Source organism: Electrona antarctica (assembly GCF_951216825.1).
Source record: "Electrona antarctica genome assembly, chromosome: 10".
NCBI lineage: Eukaryota > Metazoa > Chordata > Actinopteri > Myctophiformes > Myctophidae > Electrona > Electrona antarctica.
The window spans coordinates 19,291,433-19,306,568 of NC_136791.1; the positions used below are offsets into that span (position 1 = coordinate 19,291,433).

The window sequence follows — 15,136 nt, forward strand, 5'->3', positions numbered from 1 at the left end:
ATTGACAGAGTTGGAGCATTTCATGAAGGTTCCATGTTAAAAATAGAGAACCAATCCTTCATCTGTCAACGTGGTGCTTCTAAGAATCTCACCCCTATCTTCCCCCTGCCTCCTTATCTCGAGCACTTAGATGCCTGCAGCCTTTCACTGGAAAGCATGACCCCATGTACATGTCTATCATGTATCGTTGCCGTCAGGTCGGGTGGAAACCTTGTATGTCCAAAACCACGGTGTCATGTGAAATGTTTTAGTTTTAGTCTAGTTTTAGTCCACTTCAAATATCATAAGACTGTAGTCGACTAAATGCACAGTTGATTTTGTCCACACATGTATTTTGGCGGGTCTTGATCGGGTGGTGAGTAACTGCCTACCATACTGCCTGATTTTTCACTTGGTTGTGTGATGACTATAGTCAATCTACAAGTTCATTGTCTTTTTGTTTTACTGGATCTCTTCTCCACTTGTCCCTCCCTGACATTCTAGTTTCTTTTTGATGAAATTGTCAATATATTTAGCCATTTACAATTGTTATTTACTCACAAGCTCTTGTAGGCGACAAAACCAGTTTCACTTAAAAAATTTGTCAAAAATCACAAAAAATGCTGATCTACAAGATCATAACGCGTCTCATTGCGGACATTCATTTCCGAAATGGAGCAGGAAAAATAACGAAAAAGTTGAAATATGGAGATACAAGGTTTCCGCCGTCCGACAGCAATGATATCTGACAAGTTGTTTTGAGTGTTCTTTCATTATCTGTAATTTCAACATATTAACTACAGTACCTGGAACTGACATGATTCTTGGAAAGTTCAACAACATTTGATTGAACTTTGTGAAACATTGCACCTGATGAAATTGTTTATTATAGATTAAAGTGCAAAAAACAAGTTAGATCTGTGATAAATATTCTAACTGTACACTCCTAAGCCTCAGTTTTTAATTTTATTTTTACTTTTTCACAAAAAGGTCTAGCCAGGCAATACATCCACACCAGTTAGACAGTATTGCTCCTTTTATTTGGAAACTTATGTGTGCATTATTGAACTAAAGGACTAAATAAAGCACACACTTTCTTCCTAATTTTTTGTGAATCAATCAATGACACATAGGCCTATACAATAATGCAGGCTGTTAATATAATATTGTATTGGCAGAAACCTCTTATCTCCAAATTCTAACTTTAGCCACACGAGTGGCTGTGGTTAAACCAGGAAAGGACCTGGAGGCTCTGGAGGATCATTTAGGCTAACAGTTGACTAACATTGTCCCCCATGTCATAAACCCTCTTAAAACCCATACCTACCCTTTACTGACTCCAGAAGCATCCCAGCTCCCCCTTACAGAACATCAAAAATGAAAATGGAATATTTTGGAATGGAATATTTTCTTCCAAGTATCCTACTAGGCTGCACACCTCCAGGTCCCCAACAAACACTCAAATCAGGCTTCTGGCCAAACATTAGGCCTCAAACATGGTCACCCCTTTTATGCACTACCCTTAAAGTGGCAGTGCTACATTTGTATAAAATCCAAAGGTTCCTGGTTCGATCCCGCAGGCTCTCCCTGTGGTACTGTCAAACTGTCCTTGAGCAAGTCTGAACAGTGAACACCCAATTTCCCCGATGAGCATGTTGGTATCTTGCATTGTTTCCTCTATGCAATCGGTGTGCGTGTATGTGTGTGTGAACGGGTGAATGTAAATGCACAAGTGTAAAGGCACTATACATAGCGTGTATAAATGCACCATTTACCCTGTCAAAATGTATCTTCAAAGCTCCCACTGATAAATTGCGTGCAGTATCTCGATCTGCATGAAGATGACCGTTTGAGGAAACTGGAGGCTGTATGAATATATATGAGTAGTAGTAGTAGGCATAACAAGGATAGCAGAGACCATCCTAAATAACCACCGCACTTCCATTTCATCTCTGTCGGGTGGAAACCTCATATGTCCACAATTCTTGAAATAAAAAAATAGCAGATTGACAAGCTTCGCGCCAATGGTGTTACCGATGATACTAATGAAGGCTCTGTTCCATTCTGGTCAAACAGAGTCAGGGTGTGCATGTTGGCTCACTGGAAACACCCTGTTACACCAGTGGGTCTCAAAGTGTCCTTGAGTGGGTTTCAAATGGCTCTGTACGGGGTGTGTAACACCTGTGAAGGAAGAATGGAAGGGGCGTGGAAGTAGGAAGAGTTATTCTGTGTGCATAGAGCCTATTGCTCTGGCACTGTTCATCTTGTACACTTTACAGTATGTGTAAAAAAAGAAGAAAGAAAAACCTTCCTGTCTCTTCCACTATTCGACTCTTCATTGAAGTGTGTCCACTGCACCTGCCATGACAAAATATTTGTGTAAACTTTTGATAGATCTTCTGCAAACTATAGATAAAGTGCAGACTGCAAGTGGTTGGTTCTCACCAGTCACAAAACATGGAGAAAGTCGAAAGGTCATAATATTCTCCTTGTTGACTGCCATCGGCATATGTTTACATTCAATTAAAAAAGTGTATCTGTTGGCCGTAGCCGTTTATCTGTTGTATATAATATACTGTATACAGTATATAAGCTAAATATTTACACATTTCTAGAACATGCTTGTGGGGCTCAAGTATGCAGGGGCTGGTTGCTAAAGCTAAAGACGTGTTGGAGACCACCGCTCTAATAGTGTATGCTCAATTTACCGGATGCGTTTTTCTCACACTGTGAACACTCTGAAACGGTTGGAAAGCTCATATGTCCAAAACAGTTGGTTTTCAAGATTTAGAAAAGAAAAAAAAAGTAGCAGATCTGCAAGCTAGTGGATCTGCTACTTTTATTTGAGTTTTAACAAATAAACTATGTACTAAAATTATTATCCCAAGCTTTTTGACGCTTTTGTGACGCTGTAGTATGATCAAGCAGGGCGTTAATTTACATAAAGAATACACAAATACAGTTGAATATGGAAGTAAGAGGTTTCTGACTGACAGCAACGATATATAATACTGTATAAAAAAATAAAAATAATAAATCCTATTACTGTCACAGTTTTGTCAATACTCCCCAAACACTGGGTCGGGACCCATTTGTGGGTTGACGACCACCCGGAAAGTACTACTAAATGTTTTACTTAAGTAATGGTATCAAAATGTACTTAAAGTAAAAGTACTCATTATTCAGAATGTCCCATTTCACAAGGTTTCAAATGTATAAAAAAATAAAATAGCAGATCTACAAGCTCACAATGCGTCGCATCGTGAGCTTGTACATCGGCTACTTTCAAATGGCTGAAGTGGTTAATGTATGTTTTGTACTATAATCAAAATCTACAAAATAACTAGTAACCAAAGCTGTCAAATTAGAAGTAAAAGTATTGGAAATTGGAAATACTCCAGTAAGCAAAGCAAAGCAAAGTTACTATATTTACCCAGGGTAACTGGACTAAGCATCAGATACTTGTTTACAGCCAGGCCCTGCTCATAGAACATTTCATGGTAGTGGTTCAATGCCTTGCTCAAGGGCACTTCAGCGGTGGTAATTTTAACGTGCCGGTCCGGGGATACGAACTGGTGACCTTCCGGTATCAAGACCGCTCCGCAAACCGTTCGGCCACCGATGCCACAGTAAAGTACAAATACCTCAAAATTGTACTAAGTACAGTACTTAAGTACTTTCCACCATTGCAACACAGTGATATTGTGGTAATGACATGGTGAGTGTATGATTACAGTCTGGTCTCCGTCCCGGTATTTCATGATCATGTGGGGGACAGGGACTTGATTGTTCCCTATATTACTGTATAGGCAGGGATTATAGTGTACTCTGTTTACTGGGATCACCCAGGGGTTCATTTTAGATTCCCTCCTCTTTTTGTACATCTGCAGTTTTTGAAAATATTTGAATAATCTCTGTTTATGCTTTTCTTTTTTCTTTTTCTTTTTACATACATCTTCTATTCTGGGGGTTCATTTCCAGTGCCGTATCAATTTGGGGGTCCTTAACGTGAAAAGTTTTAAGAACCACTGTTTTAACCACCGTAGTTCACAACATCCTTTTGCAAAAGAGCCTGCCTTCGGCTGAGTGTCAGCAGCCAGTCAGTGGCCATTCATTCATTCATTCATTCATTCATTCATTCATTCATTCATGTGTGACAGCATTTGGGTGTGTTTTCACAACGTTTCATGGCTCCTCTGTTGTCTTTTAGCATCTGGGCAGAGAGAGAGAGAGAGAGAGAGACGGTGCCCTCTCTGCTCCCTCAGGGACAGATCAGCTTACGGAAGAGAAAGGGGCAGACATTAGTCACTGTTTTCCTGTAACATGGAGAGGGAGAGAGAGAGAGAGAGAGAGAGAGAGAGGGTGGGGGAGAGAGAGAGATAGAGGCAGGGGGGAGAGAGAGAGGGAGGGGGAGAGGGAGAGAGAGGGAGGAGGAGAGAGGTATCACAGCAAAACCCAGACATTTGCTTCCACATCATTATCACCCACTCACACACGCGCACACACGTGCACGCACGCGCGCGCACACACACACACACACACACACACACACACACACACACACACACACACACACACACACACACACACACACACACACACACACACACACACACACACACACACACACACACACACACACACACATTTGTTTGTATTAATATACTTGTGACTGAGAACATAAAAATAGAGGACCATTGTGGTAAAAAGAAAAACAGCAACACATTTTTAACCCTAATCCTGAAACTGAAAATAGCCAATCTACATGCTTGTAGATATACATGCTTGTTGTAGTCCTACATGCTTGTAGATCGGCTATTTGCGGTGTGCGGCAATCAGGCATAACTCCAACTCCACACCCCTAAATATAATATAACCTCTAAAGGCATAATAATAACCCTCGATCACCCCAAAAATGTACCTTTTCCTTATTGTAAGCATAACTCCAAGAGTCTTTTTAAAACATTTATTTCTGACCAGGACAATTGTCATCACGATGTCTTGCTTTTGTCTTGTCAAATTCTACTATGTTTGCATGGACCTTTTGCCCCATAAGAATAGTAATTCATGCTGCATACACGCGTGCAGGCTCACACACGCACACACACACACACACACACACACACACACACGTGCACGACACACACACACACACACACACACACACACACACACACACACACACACACACACACACACACACACACACACACACACACACACTATAGGCTGGTAGCTGTACGGTAGTGTCAGTCAGTGCCTCCATGGGGCTTCCAGTGCAGTGTGTGTGCCTTTGAACAAGGATCTAGTGGCAGCTCTGCAGTACATCCACACTGAGACACCCACCCCCTCTCACCAGCTGGAGAACAGCCTGACTGGCCCTCACTGCCGGGCCCCAGGAGGAGAGAGACATACTGGGGAGCAGCGTTGAGGTCTCTCACATTGCTTCTGATTTTTAAATCTGTTCATTAGTCAGTCCAGTCTGCAATAGCCTGGCTAATAAGCCAGACTCAAATCACACTGTCGTGTGGTATTTGAGTCTGGAGATGCTGTGTATGGATCTTGTTTCCCGGGGGGCGGGTTCAAACATTTTCTCTTTGACGCAATTGGTCAGAGATACTGTCAGTCAAAGGTCTCAAGCATTGAACGTCACTGTACCAAAGCCCGCCCATATTGCATACCGTGTCCCGATTGGCCACACCAGTTCTCTGGTGTAGGAAATGGGCGTACAATTGAGCCTCTCCAGACCGTAATCCGCCGGCAGGCAATTCTTTTTTTGCCAACGGCTGATTCGGTCTGGCTTATTAGCCAGGCTAAGTCTGCAAGGCATCAAGACCTCTACTTTGTTGACTTAAAACAGTGACGATGACGAAAAATGTCCGTCGACTACCTTTATTCATGACAAAAAACGTCAGTTCATTTAGTCTTAGTTTCAGCCATCATAGCTTATAGTTTTTATTTTGTTTTCGTCAGTGTAGTCGAACATTTTTCGTTATGGTTTTTAATCAACCACTGACTGCACGTCTGAGTGGACACACTCCACCATCACACTACCACGCACATGCGCGCATACACTCACACACACACACACACACACATACACACACACACACACACACACAGAGAGCACTGCACTTCATCTCCACATCTCAGTGAAACCTGATCTCATCGGATCACAAAGCCTCAGATTGATCACTTGGCTCCGCTCGGGGGACGTGAAGAGTCAGACCTCAGGAAATGGACTTACAGCTCCACGCTATAATATTAATAATGATACTTCCTTCCTTCCTGTCTTCCCGTGTAGTACATGTCAAAACGAGGCTAAGGTGAGAAGGAGAAGGGCCCGTTTCTGCTATTTTCAAAACACGGATTGATTTTGTATTTTTATTGAAGTCTTGTGTGACGTGCACCTGAAGTGGCCAGCCCACATGGGCTTGCAAGGCGTCCTCCGTATAGAGTACCACACAGTCATTTGATATATTCATTGTATAACTCTAGAAATGCCCAACTAGGCAGTGGAGGAAAAAACACTGACATGTCTTACTTACATTAAAGTATCGATACTGCAATGTACTAGAAATAAATGCCCGGAATTCAAAATGTGTTCGAGTAAATGTACAAAATGTACCAAAAGTATAAAGTACTCATCATGCAGAATGCCCCATTTCACAAGTTTTCATATATAAATTTAAGTATTTAAGATTTAAGATTTAAGTATATTAAATCATTTGAAAATAGCAGATCTACAAGCTCACAATGTGTTGCATCTGCTAATTTCAAATGGCCGAAATATATGGTTCATATTTAATGTGGTTAATAATAATCAAAATCTACAAAGTAACTAGTAGACCTAAAGTTTTCAAATCATTGTAGTGGATTAAAAGTACAATATTTGTCCCATGCAATTGAAATACTGTAAAAAGTACTTTGTTTGTTTATGTTACTTTACACCACTGCAACTATCACGCCGGTAGTGTGCGCACTGTGTGGACCACGCAACTGCCACGTCCGCCGGTTCGATTTCCATTTCCACGCGTATCCTGTTCCGACGAAGCACACACTGCAGCTATAGGGTTCTTACAAGAACCCTCTGTTCTTGGCCTCTGCACTGCACTGGCTGTGTGTGGAATTCAAAACATATCGCTCCTGTAGAAACCTCCTATCTCCATTCTAACTTTTTGTGTTTTTTGGTAAATGAACACCCTACTTGATGATCAAGTCTTGTACGGGCGCCCGCTGGCCTAGTGGTCCAGGCGCATGCCACATATAGGCTCTTGCCTGACAGCGTGTTGCGTGTTCGAGTCCCGTTCATGACAACCTTTGCTGCGTGTCTCTCCACTTCTCTCTTTCCTGTCTGTCTTCACTGTAGCTATCAATAAAGGCACAAAAGCTAAAAACAAATCTGTAAAAAGAAAAGTCTTGATCATATACTACAGTGTCATCAAAAGTCAAAAGTAGCAGTAGTGTTAATTTTGTTGACTAAAAGAAAAAAAGACTAAAAGACTAAGATTTTGATATTAAGTCAACTAAGACTAGACTAAGACTAAACAATTTCTAATGACTAAAATAGGACTAAATGGTGTGTTATTTAAAACACTAAGAGCTAAGACAAAATCAGAATATGCTGTCAAAATTAACGTTTTGAGCTTCATGGATCTGCTACCTTTGCCATTTCTTTCTTTGAATCCTGAAAAGTAACAGTTTTGGACATCATGAGCTTTCCACGCGACATTATATTAGTTTGTTTGTTTTTAAAATCACTGAACGCCATGGCCTTGCACATTGCTTGCTTAAATGGCTGACCTTCTCACCCCTGGTACAACCCTCCTTGTAGTCGTATACAGATCTGCTGACAAGCTCTCACTCTCAGTCCTCAGGACAAGGCCTTTGGAACGGAAGGTTCCAATAGGAGGACATTTGCCTTAAGGCTCATACACTTGTGGAATAAACTTCCACTAGATGGACGGCTGAGATAAGAGTGCAACACCTACCACTACCAACAGCCCCAAGCAGTGTTGATTTTGTCGACTAGTTGCTATACTCATATACAGAGTTGGTGGTGCCCAGAATCTAACCCAGAACCTTGTCGTCCAAAGGGGGGGCATACTTTAGTCCGGCGTACCAATAGTCCGACATATGTGGCCGGTTAAGACTCACCTGTGGCTCTTCCATACATGGCCGGTTAAGACACATACTGTATGTGGCCGGTTAAGAGTAAGACTCACCCGTGGCTCTTCCATACATGGCCGGTTAAGACATACGTGGCCGGTTAAGACTCACCCGTAGCTCCGACATACGTGGCCAGTTACTGTAACTCACCCGTGTGCTGTTAGGGTTAGGTTGGGGTTTGGGGTAAGGTGTCGGACTATTGCGTGTCGGACTGTTAGGACGTCCAAAGGCACCCGTCCAAAGGCACGTATACCTACATACAAACAATAGCAGAAATAGCAGATTTAGGTTCATAAATAAATGAAAGTAGCACTGAGTATGTTGCATAATGCAGCTTTAAAATATTCTAAAAGCTTTGGATATCTGTGAACATTTTTGCTTGCTACGATATGCCCATAATAGGGTGGTCAAAGGCAGAGTAACAGGGGGAAAAAAACGAGGCTAGACTATGAGGGGAAAAGGCGATTTTCTTATTGCACGAGGATTAGAGGAATTCGGTGGATCAGTGCAAACATGTCGGGAATGCTGTGTTACAGAGGAAGGAAAAATGTGTCAGCGAGGTGAGTGGGAGGTCAGGGGTCACGGTGTCTGGAATGTTACGGTCCCGTCGTCTGAGCGTCTCCCAGGTGTGTGTGTGTGTGTGTGTGTGTGTGTGTGTGTGTGTGTGAGGGGAACACACATTTTAACGAGGCGTGTCTTACACGAACAGCCCAAAACCGTGTTGGATGGAGAACAGTGGCGTACTAGTGTGAAGTAGTGTCCACCAGCAGCTTGGACAGAGAAGAGTTGTCTCTGTTGTATCTGTTTATAACAGTGGTTCTCAACCTTTTTAGGCCAAGACCTGTACGTGCCCGTCGGCCACCGGCCTACTTGAGAACAATGCAACTTGGGAACCAAATAATACCCATTGTCATAGCACCCGTTTTAACTGTCTGTCTGTGTCCCACATGGAGATCACTGTATCTGCCATCCTGCCTGTGTCTGAAGAGTGCAAACTGACTGTGAAAAGTGGAGTGGTTAAAGTAATCAATTTGCAGGTGTGGTGTTGCCATGGCAATCAATTGGCTGAGGCAGAGGCTGGAAATTGCACAGGTGAGGGACTTTGGCTCATTAGGCCCACTGGCAGAGCCTGACTAGAGCCTTTTCTGGTGGTTGTGGAGAACCGTGGGTCCGACCGACTCGATACCGGGCACTGCACTCCCTGCGGGGGTGTGGAACGCGTGTGTCGAAGTCGGTGGGGCAAACGGTTCTCGAGTTACGTGCATTACAACCGTACACACACGCACACACAGAGACGTGGCGCATTTATAGTAGGATGAGTGACCCCAAAATAATCATATTTGAACTGGGGACCCCCCACCACCACCACCACCACTTGGAATGGAGTTGAGGCATTACATTTTGTTTTGGCACGGTAAATATTGTGAAAATAGCAGATCTACAAGCTTGTATAGATCTGCCACTTTCTCAAAGTGTACCTCTTTCTGATATTTTCTTTCTCCACCCCCCCCCCCCCCCCCCCCCCCAGGTATTAAAAAGGTCTTAAAAGTCCATACAGTATATCAGTGGTTTTCAACCATTTTCACATCAAGGTCAATTATTTATTCTGCATTTGAGCCACGGACCACCATTTGATGACATTTAGCCTCTCAGTCCAAAACGTTTTATCATTGGATACGATTTTGTCCACAATTCCATGCTGTATTGATGTTGGTACCATTAGGAGAGATAACAGGCAAACGTTGATCAAAGTAACAATTCTTCTACATTCTCTATTTGTGTAGATGTCTTGTAGATTAAGTAATGTAGAGGTTTAACAACAATAATTTAACTCAACAATAATTGAACTCTTGAGAGCGTAACATTTTACACTCTAAAGAGTTAAATATCTAATTAGGGTACATTTGGTTACCAATTCTCTCTCCACCATTTAGCTTGGGACCACTTGGAACCCCCTCGAGGACCACTGGTTGAAAACCACTGCAGTAAATGGTCACTTCACTGTCCTCTGGCGACCCCCCAGAAAATCATGTGGGGACCACCCCCTTGCGTCACAGTGCTTCCAGCAGGTTTACAGGATTTACAAGTGGGCCCTGCATGACCTAGAAAAGGAAAGGATGAGAACCACTGTTTACACACACACACACACACACACACACACACACACGTGCACACACACACACACGTGCACACACAGCCCCTAACTACTAATGTTTACAAGCGACTTCACAGAAAAACGAGGCCAGAGTCTCTCATAATAAGCGGACTTGGCAGCTATGCTTCGTGACAGAGTTCCCTCGGTTGGCATGAGCTGACCTTTGACCCGTGACATCATGCATCATGCGTCACTGAAACACCCAGCATGCCCGGTGGTGAGATGTCGACAATGACCTCTAGTACCACTGGTTCCCAAACAGTGGGATCGGGACCCATGTGTGAGTCACGGACACATTTTTATGGGTCCGTAGTTTCCTACGTTTTGTTATTTAATTATTATTATTAAAAAAAAATCTGAAAACATTCCCGAAAAGCTAAACATTTCATGAATTAAAAACAAATGCAATGATTTTTTTTTATTTTTTCAAAGTAATTTAATGAATAAATAAAATAAAAATTAAGAAATTCAATAAATTAGAAAACAAATGTTTGTATACTGGTAGTGAAAATAGCTCGCAACGCGCGAAGCGCTTGTAGATCTGCTATTTTCACTATAGTTTGGGATTGCGGGCGAACGTACTATACTCTCTATTTTGGGTCTTGGCCTTGAGAGTTCGGGAACTGCAAGTCGATTCCAACCAAGGCTGCTGAACCGTGTCACTGTAAACTCCACTCAGCAGGCAGTGGCACACAGAGAGCCTGTAGCTACTGGCCATTATTACTACAGTACCAATGACACCAGCAGTGACCTCTGCTACTTCCCATCAGCCTCTGGTCACACTGGCTGTTTTGACAGCTAGAGGAGTGAGTCAACATCTCCAGACAGTAGTTAGTTGGATGAACTGCAGGGTTGTGTGGCACACAGTACTGCTGTTGACAGTGCATTGTTTCTACAGTATGCATGTTCAAGTCGAGTGACTTTTTATTTATATAGCACATTTCATACGACAAGCACGCAGACTCAATGTGCTTTAAAAAAAGAAAAACAAGAATATAAAGACAAGGAAATGCAAAGGTCAGCAATGACACAAAATGAACACAATTATGTATGATTAACACATGAGAAAGAATTAGAATAAAATGACAGTCAATCCAGGTTGTTTTAAAAACAAGATAACTACTAGTTTGCTTTTAAAAGACGAGAATGACGGGGGCACGGTGGCACAGTCTGTAGTGCTGTCGCCTCACAGCTAGAAGGTCCTGGGTTCGATTCCCGCTGGGGATGCTGTGGGTGCTGGCGGCGTGTTTCCTCCTCCGCGTCATCAGTGCCCATACCCGAGGCGGGGTTGGCGAAAGGGCCTTTCTGTGTGGAGTTTGCATGTTCTCCCCGTGTCCCCTAGGGTAGATACCCTCACAAAAAACATGCAGTAATCCTGGACTCTAAACTGTCTCCCCCTGGCCAGCCGGGGCGCTTGATGGAGGGGAAAGGAACTGGTTGGAATAATGTGTTCCTTCCACGCGCTACGTCCAACCAGGGAAACTCCCCCCTGTCAGGTGTAAAGGAGCAACTTGGACACTCAGGCATGAAGGAAGCATGAGTTCAAGTCCGTTGCTCTCCCCATGTCCCCCATATATGGGGACTAGGTTGGCGGAGGGTGTGTAGAGCCCAGGATCACATTAGATAATTGACACAGGGGTGAAAAATGGGTTACAAAATCGTGGGATAAAAAATATAAAACAAAAATAAAAAAGACGAGAATGCCAGACCTTATTAGATCAGTATATAATTAAATTCCACAGAGCATAGCCTGATTTAGAGTTTATCCTGGGTCTAGTGAGGAGACCTTTGTCTGAATATCTATAGGCAGTGGTTTCCAAACACTGGCTCAGGACCAATTTGGGTCACGGACACATCTTTATGGCTCCTTTCATCTTTGGGTTTCCTACATTTTCGTTTCTAATTATTATTTCAAAACATTTTCAAAATGTCAACATTTTTCATGAATTAAAAACAAACTAAACGTAAAAATCAAAGAAATATCATAGAAAACTAATGTTGAAGTAGCAGTGGAAATTGCCGATCCACAAGCTTGTAGATCTGCTTTTCGCTATAGTTTGTGTCCCGGGGAGACCTACAGTATGTCTCTTTTGGGTCTCAGCCACGGGCGAACCACTGATCTAAGGATTCTGGTTGGTACGTGTGGTTCGAGCATGTCAGAAACATATAGGAAGGAGCTAAAGCCACTGATAGATTTAAAAACAATGACAAGCAGCATTATTTCTGTACATAGGCGTAGCAGGAAAGCGCTCTGGCCTCTGGGAACACATTTAAAGAGAGGAAAAAGGGTGTTGCACACTCTGGCTCCATTATGCATAAAGTGATGCACTGTACAGTACTGTACATTGAAGCAGGCCCAGCTGACAGAACATGACAAGCTAGCGACCTTTGAACCGATGTCAAATTGTGACCGTTCATTTGGGGGTGGGTCCTCCCGCTGAGATGGCCCGCCCCGCCCCGGGCAATCTCCGCTGGAACGCTGAGAGGATTACGGCAACACAAACGCATGCAGCATTATATATATAGGGCCTGACAGAATTATTACATAATCGCCATTTTTGTATTGTTCTCACTCACAATCACAATTGTTTTTGCATAATAGCCAGAATTGCTTCCATTCATCTACATAAAATTCATGCGTTGAGAAGTTTTCACACAGCTTTCAAACATACGGTATGGTGGAAATAGCATGCTTGTGAACGTTGTTGATCTGTCATTCCAACATTTGGAAAGTTACAGGAATATTAAATATGGCCCAAAATGGTTGAAAGTGGTTAACCACTTGGAACTGTCTGCAGCATCCCAACGCTTGGCGGCATTGTGAGCTTGTAGATCGAACATTTAGGTAGTTTTTCATCATAGTTTTAGGCGACCATGTCAACATTAACACACAAATGAAGAGCAGCCATGCTGCTTGAAACATGCGTGCAGCGCATGCAGCATCAAAGGTGCCAGAAGCGATCGCTGCACTTTTAATTTGCAGAAGGCGTGTTGATGTTGTGATCCTCGAGGCCACATCATCATCATCATCATCTTCATGAGAATACTGAGAGTACAATGAGAGTACAATTACTACAGCGGTGGTCTGGTCTGCTGTGTACACGCAAGCAGAGGAGAGGGTTCACTGCACTTCACACATGTCGTCACGGACAGAGGCCCAGTGGTGTGAAGTACAGTAATTAAGTACATGCACTCAAGTACTGTGCTTAAGTCATTTAGACCTGAGGCCGAAACTAAAAACGCCCTCTAAATACTAAGTTTTCAGAAAAACTGTGTGTTGCTTTATAATATAATACTGTAGCCTACTGTACATAGCAACAACAACCCAAAAATGGGTTCCCGTCTTGAAATGTATAGTTATACACAAAGGGCATAGTATTATTATTGTATTTTATTTTTTAACGTTACTGGAGTAATTTTCTATACTTTTACTTCTAACTCCATGTCAGAGTGAGATTGATATTGTACTTTTAAACTTTAGTTACTAGTTACTTTGTATATTAAATTATTATTAGAAAACATTAACCACTTCAGCCCTATTTAAACTTTGGCTATTTGAAAATAGCAGATCTAAGCTCACAACACACATCACGTGTTGTGAACTTGTAGATCTGCTATTTTCTAAAGCTTTTTCATACATTTTAGACATAATGATAACTTGTGAAACGGGTCGACATAATGAGTACTTTTACTTTTGCTACTTTAAAGGACCACTTCACCACTTTTCAACATCTCTTCATATAATTGGTCCTCACTAATGTTCATGATAAAACACCACCATTTTTTCCTACTCAGTCTGTGTCTCATAGGAGGGCTTTGGGCAGTTCAGACACCCGTCCACCAGTGACATCATCATTAGGCAGATTTTGTTTTAAACAAGATTTGTTTTAAAATATATTTAGATTTGTATTATCGTGAGAACGATGGCTTCAACTTTTGCATTGCAACTTTTCAGGAAAAGAAAGCCTGCCGTTTCTATTAGCTTGGATTCACCATCGATGATGTCACTGGTGGACGGGTTTCTGAACTGCCCACAGCCTTCCTATGAGACACAGACTGAGTAGGAAAAAATGGTGGTATTTTATCATGAACATTAGTTAGGACCAATTATAGGAAGAGAAGTTGAAAAGTGGTGAAGTGGTCCTTTAAGTTCATTTTTAATTACGCACATTTACGGACATTTAAATTTAGTAATTCTACATTGCAGTATTGATACTTTTACTTAAGTAGGAAATGCGAGTACTTTTTCCACCACTGGGTTCACTGCATTTCACACAGCCGTCACAAAGAGAGGCCTGAAGGAGAGTAACGTTGTGTTATGCAATAATAAATCCCCCCAAGAATCTGTGTGTCTCTCTCACGCACACACCCTCTCTGTCTCTGAATATCTCTGGATCTCTGGAGAGAGAGAGAGAGAGAGAGAGAGACTCAGCAAGTGCATATCGTTGCCGTCTGTCGGGCAGAAACCTTGCACGACCAAGTTTCATATCGTTTTATTTTTATTATTATTAGTATTATAATTTTCCCCCGTAAATGAACGCTCTTACTTCATCATACACAGAAGAGTGTCCCGCAAAAGTAGTGAAAATATCTGATCTACAAGCACACAACGCCTCGCGATTTTTAGATGGTCTATTTTCAGTATTTTCAATCTTTTTAATACAATAATAATACAAACAATAATAATAAAAATGGAACGTTTAGGACATACAAGGTTTCCGGTCTTTCCACCTGACAGCAACGATCATACTGTATGACAACAGTGAGCCGTTCCCTCCAGACAGTATACAGGAGTAAGTTCAGTTTGTTGTGGGTGAGCTCCTCTGCTGTCCC

General features: G+C 42.3%; 1 protein-coding gene across 1 annotated transcript in view; it reads right to left on the reverse strand.

Annotated features, from left to right (window-relative positions):
- The window catches only part of LOC306930510 (cGMP-dependent protein kinase 1), a gene marked incomplete at its 5' end in the record, with an annotated part of 184,736 nt that extends 183,294 nt beyond the window's left edge, over positions 1-1,442 (reverse strand). Inside the window, one exon of the mRNA XM_079511517.1 lies at positions 1,307-1,442. The remainder of the gene's footprint in view (positions 1-1,306) is intronic.
- Positions 1,443-15,136: the final 13,694 nt, after the last annotated feature.